At 43.6% G+C, this 5459-nt stretch overlaps 1 long non-coding RNA gene across 1 annotated transcript; it reads left to right on the top strand.

The window, feature by feature from the left end:
- The first annotated feature begins 2619 nt into the window (after positions 1-2619).
- LOC125506381 lies at positions 2620-4817 on the top strand. The gene is made up of 2 exons (XR_007282647.1): positions 2620-3169; positions 4066-4817. It is a non-coding gene; the product is annotated as an uncharacterized LOC125506381 (long non-coding RNA).
- Positions 4818-5459: the final 642 nt, after the last annotated feature.

Raw genomic sequence — 5459 nt, 5'->3', positions numbered from 1 at the left:
GGGCTTCGCCAAGCGCTGTGGGAGGAGGGAGATGTGTCATGGGAGGGAGAGGGAGGCGCCAGGGCTTAGGTTAGGCTGCCCTCCCTTCCCCCCACTATATATAGGGCCAAGGGAGAGGGGGGCGCAGCCTTGGCCCTTCCTCCAAGGAAGGGTGCGGCCAGGGAGGAGTCCATCCTCCCCAAGGCACCTAGGAGGTGCCTTCCCCCTTTAGGACTCTTTATTTCCCTTATCTCTTGGCGCATGGGCCTCTTGGGGCTGGTTCCCTTGGCCCATATAGGCCAAGGCGCACACCCCTACAGCCCATGTGGCCCCCCGGGGCAGGTGGACCCCCTTGGTGGACCCCCGGACCCCTTTCGGCACTCCCGGTACAATACCGATAATGCGCGAAACTTTTCCAGCGACCAAAACAAGACTTCCCATATATAAATCTTTACCTCCGGACCATTCCGGAACTCCTCGTGACGTCCGGGATCTCATCCGGGACTCCGAACAACTTTCGGGTTACCGCATACTAATATCTCTATAACCCTAGCGTCACCGAACCTTAAGTGTGTAGACCCTACGGGTTCGGGAGACATGCAGACATGACCGAGATGACTCTCCGGTCAATAACCAACAGCAGCATCTGGATACCCATGTTGGCTCCCACATGTTCCACGATGATCTCATCAGATGAACCCTGATGTCAAGGACTTAATCAATCCCGTATACAATTCCCTTTGTCTAGCGGTACGATACTTGCCCGAGATTCGATCGTCGGTATCCCGATACCTTGTTCAATCTCGTTACCGGCAAGTCTCTTTACTCATTTCGTAACACATCATCCCGTGATCAACTCCTTGATCACATTGTGCACATTATGATGATGTCCTACCGAGTGGGCCCAGAGATACCTCTCCGTTTACATGGAGTGACAAATCCCAGTCTCAATTCGTGCCAACCCAACAGACACTTTCGGAGATACCTGTAGTGTACCTTTATAGCCATCCAGTTACGTTGTGACGTTTGGCACACCCAAAGCACTCCTACGGTATCCGGGAGTTGCACAATCTCATGGTCTAAGGAAATGATACTTGACATTAGAAAAGCTTTAGCATACGAACTACATGATCTTGTGCTAGGCTTAGGATTGGGTCTTTGTCCATCACATCATTCTCCTAATGATGTGATCCCGTTATCAATGACATCCAATGTCCATGGTCAGGAAACTGTAACCATCTATTAATCAATGAGCTAGTCAACTAGAGGCTTACTAGGGACATGATGTTGTCTATGTATCCACACATGTATCTGAGTTTCCTATCAATACAATTCTAGCATGGATAATAAACGATTATCATGAACAAGGAAATATAATAATAACTAATTTATTATTGCCTCTAGGGCATATTTCCAACATATAGTATGTGACATTAAAAACCCAAAAATATTTTTGGGTGCGTCATTGTCCATATTGATGAAGGTGGACTCAACCAATGTGAAGGTGGGGATGTTCATTTATGATGATAGAAGTAGCTCGAAAATGACTAGGTGACAAGACAAGATATTGCCCAGTTGATGGTAGAAGGTAGGCAACTTTGATTGAGACTAATGGGGGCATTACACCAACTACAAAATATATTCGGGAAGTGAAAGTTCTCAAGAGAGAAAGAGGTTAGGTTTTCTCTCTTATGTGACGATATCTCCGGTTCCCCTCGCCTCTGGGTGCCTACGAATGATGGGGAGGTGTGTGTGAGTGGGGGGGGAGCCCAGGTTTTGGTTTGTTCGTGTTGTTTAGGTTTACCCTAGGTTCAATTAGGGTTTAGCCTAGGTGTCTGATAGACAGTGGAAAGGCCATGGCATCATTAGTAGCGTGAAATAAGGTTACCTATCCTGTCCTCGTTCCAACAATACATATTGCTGGCGGCTGGGGATGGAGCTTCAGCCTGGCCAGATCTAGAGTTCCAATTTTGTCTTCATTCATGTAGGTGGTCTTCCACGACGTCATTTGTGGTGTGAACGATGGCAGTTCATGTTTTGGTCTGTTGGCTTCTTCTCTGTGCGGCGAAGCATGACCAACTTTGGCTTCACTCAGAAGCTAGTGCAAGTCCTCACCAGCTCTTTCTGGCCATATCTTACTTGCCGAGCTTTCTTCATTGCCTTGTTCTCTGGGACAATGATCCTATTCTTAGCTTGTTATGCTCATACCAATGACCTCTTGGCTGCTATGTCAATATTACCCTGGCTCCGAGGGTGGTTCAAAGATCTGTATGTGCCATCGAGTTATATGGCCTTGGCTTTCTCGCAAATGAAAAAAATATAAATTTATTAGAGGGTTTTTTAGAAAAAATTGTTATAGCTATATAATAAAATAGATAAATAATGTGTTGTTCAGATCATGAATTAACAGGTAATGTCTAGAATTAAAACAATTATTGTTTCCAAATATTAAATTAAGAAACTGGAGTATAGTGGAAACATAAGAATAGATCTGTCCAAAAGAAAACGGAAAACAAAACTATGAATAGAAACTTGATTTAACTTCATAAAGAAAATAATAGAAACTAGATTTTTGTTTAGCAAAGCGCGCGCGAGGCTTAAAAATAGAAAATGCATGCGAGGCTCAAAAATTTCGGAGTCGCGCAACGCAACCGTCCCTGCCCCTTATCCGGCCACTCCCCCATCCCCTACGCCTCAACCCTCCTGATACCAGCTCCCCAGGTCCGCCCGTGCGTCCACCTACCACCACCACCGCCGCTCCTCTCGCCCATCGGCGTTGATCTCCTCCTCTATTCCTCCAGCCGCTCCAGAAAAACCCTTACTGGATCCCCTTCACCCTCTATTCTTTTGACCGCCTACCCTGATATCAGTCTCTGCACTTGATTCCCCACCTCTGAGCGCCGCCACTCCCCTCTATCCTCGACTCCTCCAACATGCGCCTCACATTCAGCTCCAATGACGGTCTCTCCCTCACGTTCTGCTTGTACTACCAAATATTCATTGCGCAGAGCGGGCTCTTCACCGCGAAGCTCTCAGATCGCTGGTCCAAGAAGCAGCGGGCATCGCTCTATGACTGCGACGATGTGGAGGTATACCTTGAGACTCTGTTCCTCATCTGTTGCAAGGATCTCTGCAGGAGGCTGATGAGGAAGGTTGTGGACAAGGTTCTCTACATCTGTGCATTTTAATGGTATGACTTTTTCCTTTTCTTTTGCTTTAACGGATAGACAAGTCAGCGGCGTCATCTGCTCGACACCTGGCCAGTGCGGACCTGTGTTTTTTCCATCGCTGTAGTAGAGCCGCACCAGAAGGCGATTTCAGAATAAAAAACCCATTGTTGCGTCCTAATCTTTTTCTTGGTCCACTGCTGTTTTGCAGTGTAAAGCACCACTAGATGGACTAAATTACTTTGTATTTGCAGTGCAAAGCAGCACTAGATGGACTAAATTACTTTGTATTTGCAGCAATTGATACCATTGACGTTTGGTGCAGGTAGATGTATATGAATGATAACATCTCTTGTCAATTTAGTGAACAAATCCAGCATTCTACGTACTGTCTTGAGTACTGAATCGTGGGAGTTTAGTTTGAAGCATCAGCTCTATACATGTATCTTGGTGTGAATTTCTATCAGATATAATTGGTCTAAATTATTACCAAGTGTACTAACAGAGTAGTTTTGGCGCGTCAGTGTAATTTTTGCCAAATGCTAGACGAGCCAATGGATTATTTGAATATTTTAGTGGTTCATAGATGCACATTATGTACTCCCTCCATTAGAAAATGTTGGTTCTTTTATTCTAGCAGGTCATCTATAGTAGCAATTTCTTGTTTTTTTCATTTGGAATGCACAAACAAATCAATGCAACATCTAATGGCATCTAAATTTGTTGCCATACTTGCATCAGTTGAAAAACCATGTCTCATTGTCCCAGTTACTTCATGCAAACTGGAAATGTTCCAATTCCTTTGTACTTGGTCTTTTAACTTGCGGATGGAGACTGCTTTGCAGGAAGTACCTCTTCTAGTTTGTCTTGAAACCATACAACAATTAGGAAGTCTTCACTTATCAATGTATACTTGCAGGTAAGGGTGCCATTTCCTAAGATTAACCGATGGCTTTGACGAAGGGTGCCACTTCAGTATTCTTCAGGTTACTGATTTGTCTATGGTTCATTACTCCTGCATGCGCAGCGAAAGATAGGATTGGTGCAATGCTTGCTTTAGCTTTCTTGTCTATAGTTTCTTCTTTTCTTGTTTCATATGTACTTTATTCTTTTCTTGTCCCAAATTTCATATCAGATTGGAAGAGTTACTTGTCCTACTTTGCTTGGAAGAAGTTACACTTGTCAAATAGTTAAGTGTCCAGATTATAATCTGCTAGTGTTGTGGTGTCAAACTATAACTTATATGTTCTATGTGAATCTGTTTGTCAAAATCTAAGTAGATTGGCAGTACTTGTTGTCCACTCGCCCTCCTTACAGCGCTATATTTTCGTTTGCATATTTGTCTGACTTGTCTTGCCATCTCCAGATTATTTCAATTGGTTATCCCTTCTTATGATCACTGTCTTCATGTTTCTCACAAAAAGTTTGATAACTTGTAGAGAATGGGAAGCAATGTTGGAGGTAGTCACAATGATGGGAGCGATATCTATGGTGGCGATCGTAATATGAGGCCAAAGAGTAGAACATATTTCTCCATGTGATTCAACTTACTGAAGTTCTCAAGCTGGAGCCTTGATGGTGTTTGATGTTTTTGTAAAATTATGTAGTCACTATTTCCTCTCTCTTTTTTCTTTCGATGAATCATTAATATTTAATGTTATTTGGATGCAACTCTTGTTGTCCTTTTGATTCATTATGAGATTGTGCAAAATATAATTCATCTTTTGTCACTTGGTCAAATATATTGCATTGCGAAGTATCTTGTGATTGTGATATTTGCACTTTGTGCAATAATTCTGAAATGCGTAGATTTATAATATGCCTATGTAAGTGATAATTGCCAGCATAATTAAAGTATAGATTGTCAAACTCGGTAATTATATAAATTGATGGTGTATGAGGACCACTTGGCGACAACAATGTCCCACGGTGTGTGCAGACCGTCAACATTTAATAATCCCGATGGTGTTAGGCACACTCTCGGCTATAGCTAAACACGACGGTACTAATATACTGTCAACCATGTCAATACTGACGGGAGAGAAAAACCGCTAGCAAATACATAACTGATGGGGAACGGTCGGTTATCAGCGTTGTCAACACATGGTGAGACAGCTGCTGAGCAAGACATGATCGGCGGGTCACCGTCGGCTTTGAATCGTAGGTGAAGATGATAATCGACAGTACCATCGGCTATTGTAGTAATGGCCGACCAAGCATCACCGAAGGGAGATTTCCGACGGTACACCGTCGGTTATAGTCTTAGCCGATGGTCAACTTTAATATCCGACGGTGATTCAACCCTCGGTTATA

This window comes from Triticum urartu, chromosome 5 (genome assembly GCF_003073215.2).
Source record: "Triticum urartu cultivar G1812 chromosome 5, Tu2.1, whole genome shotgun sequence".
NCBI classification, from domain to species: Eukaryota; Viridiplantae; Streptophyta; class Magnoliopsida; order Poales; family Poaceae; genus Triticum; species Triticum urartu.
Note: the sequence above shows the minus strand (reverse complement) of the source record. Positions and strands in the feature narration are given on the sequence as shown.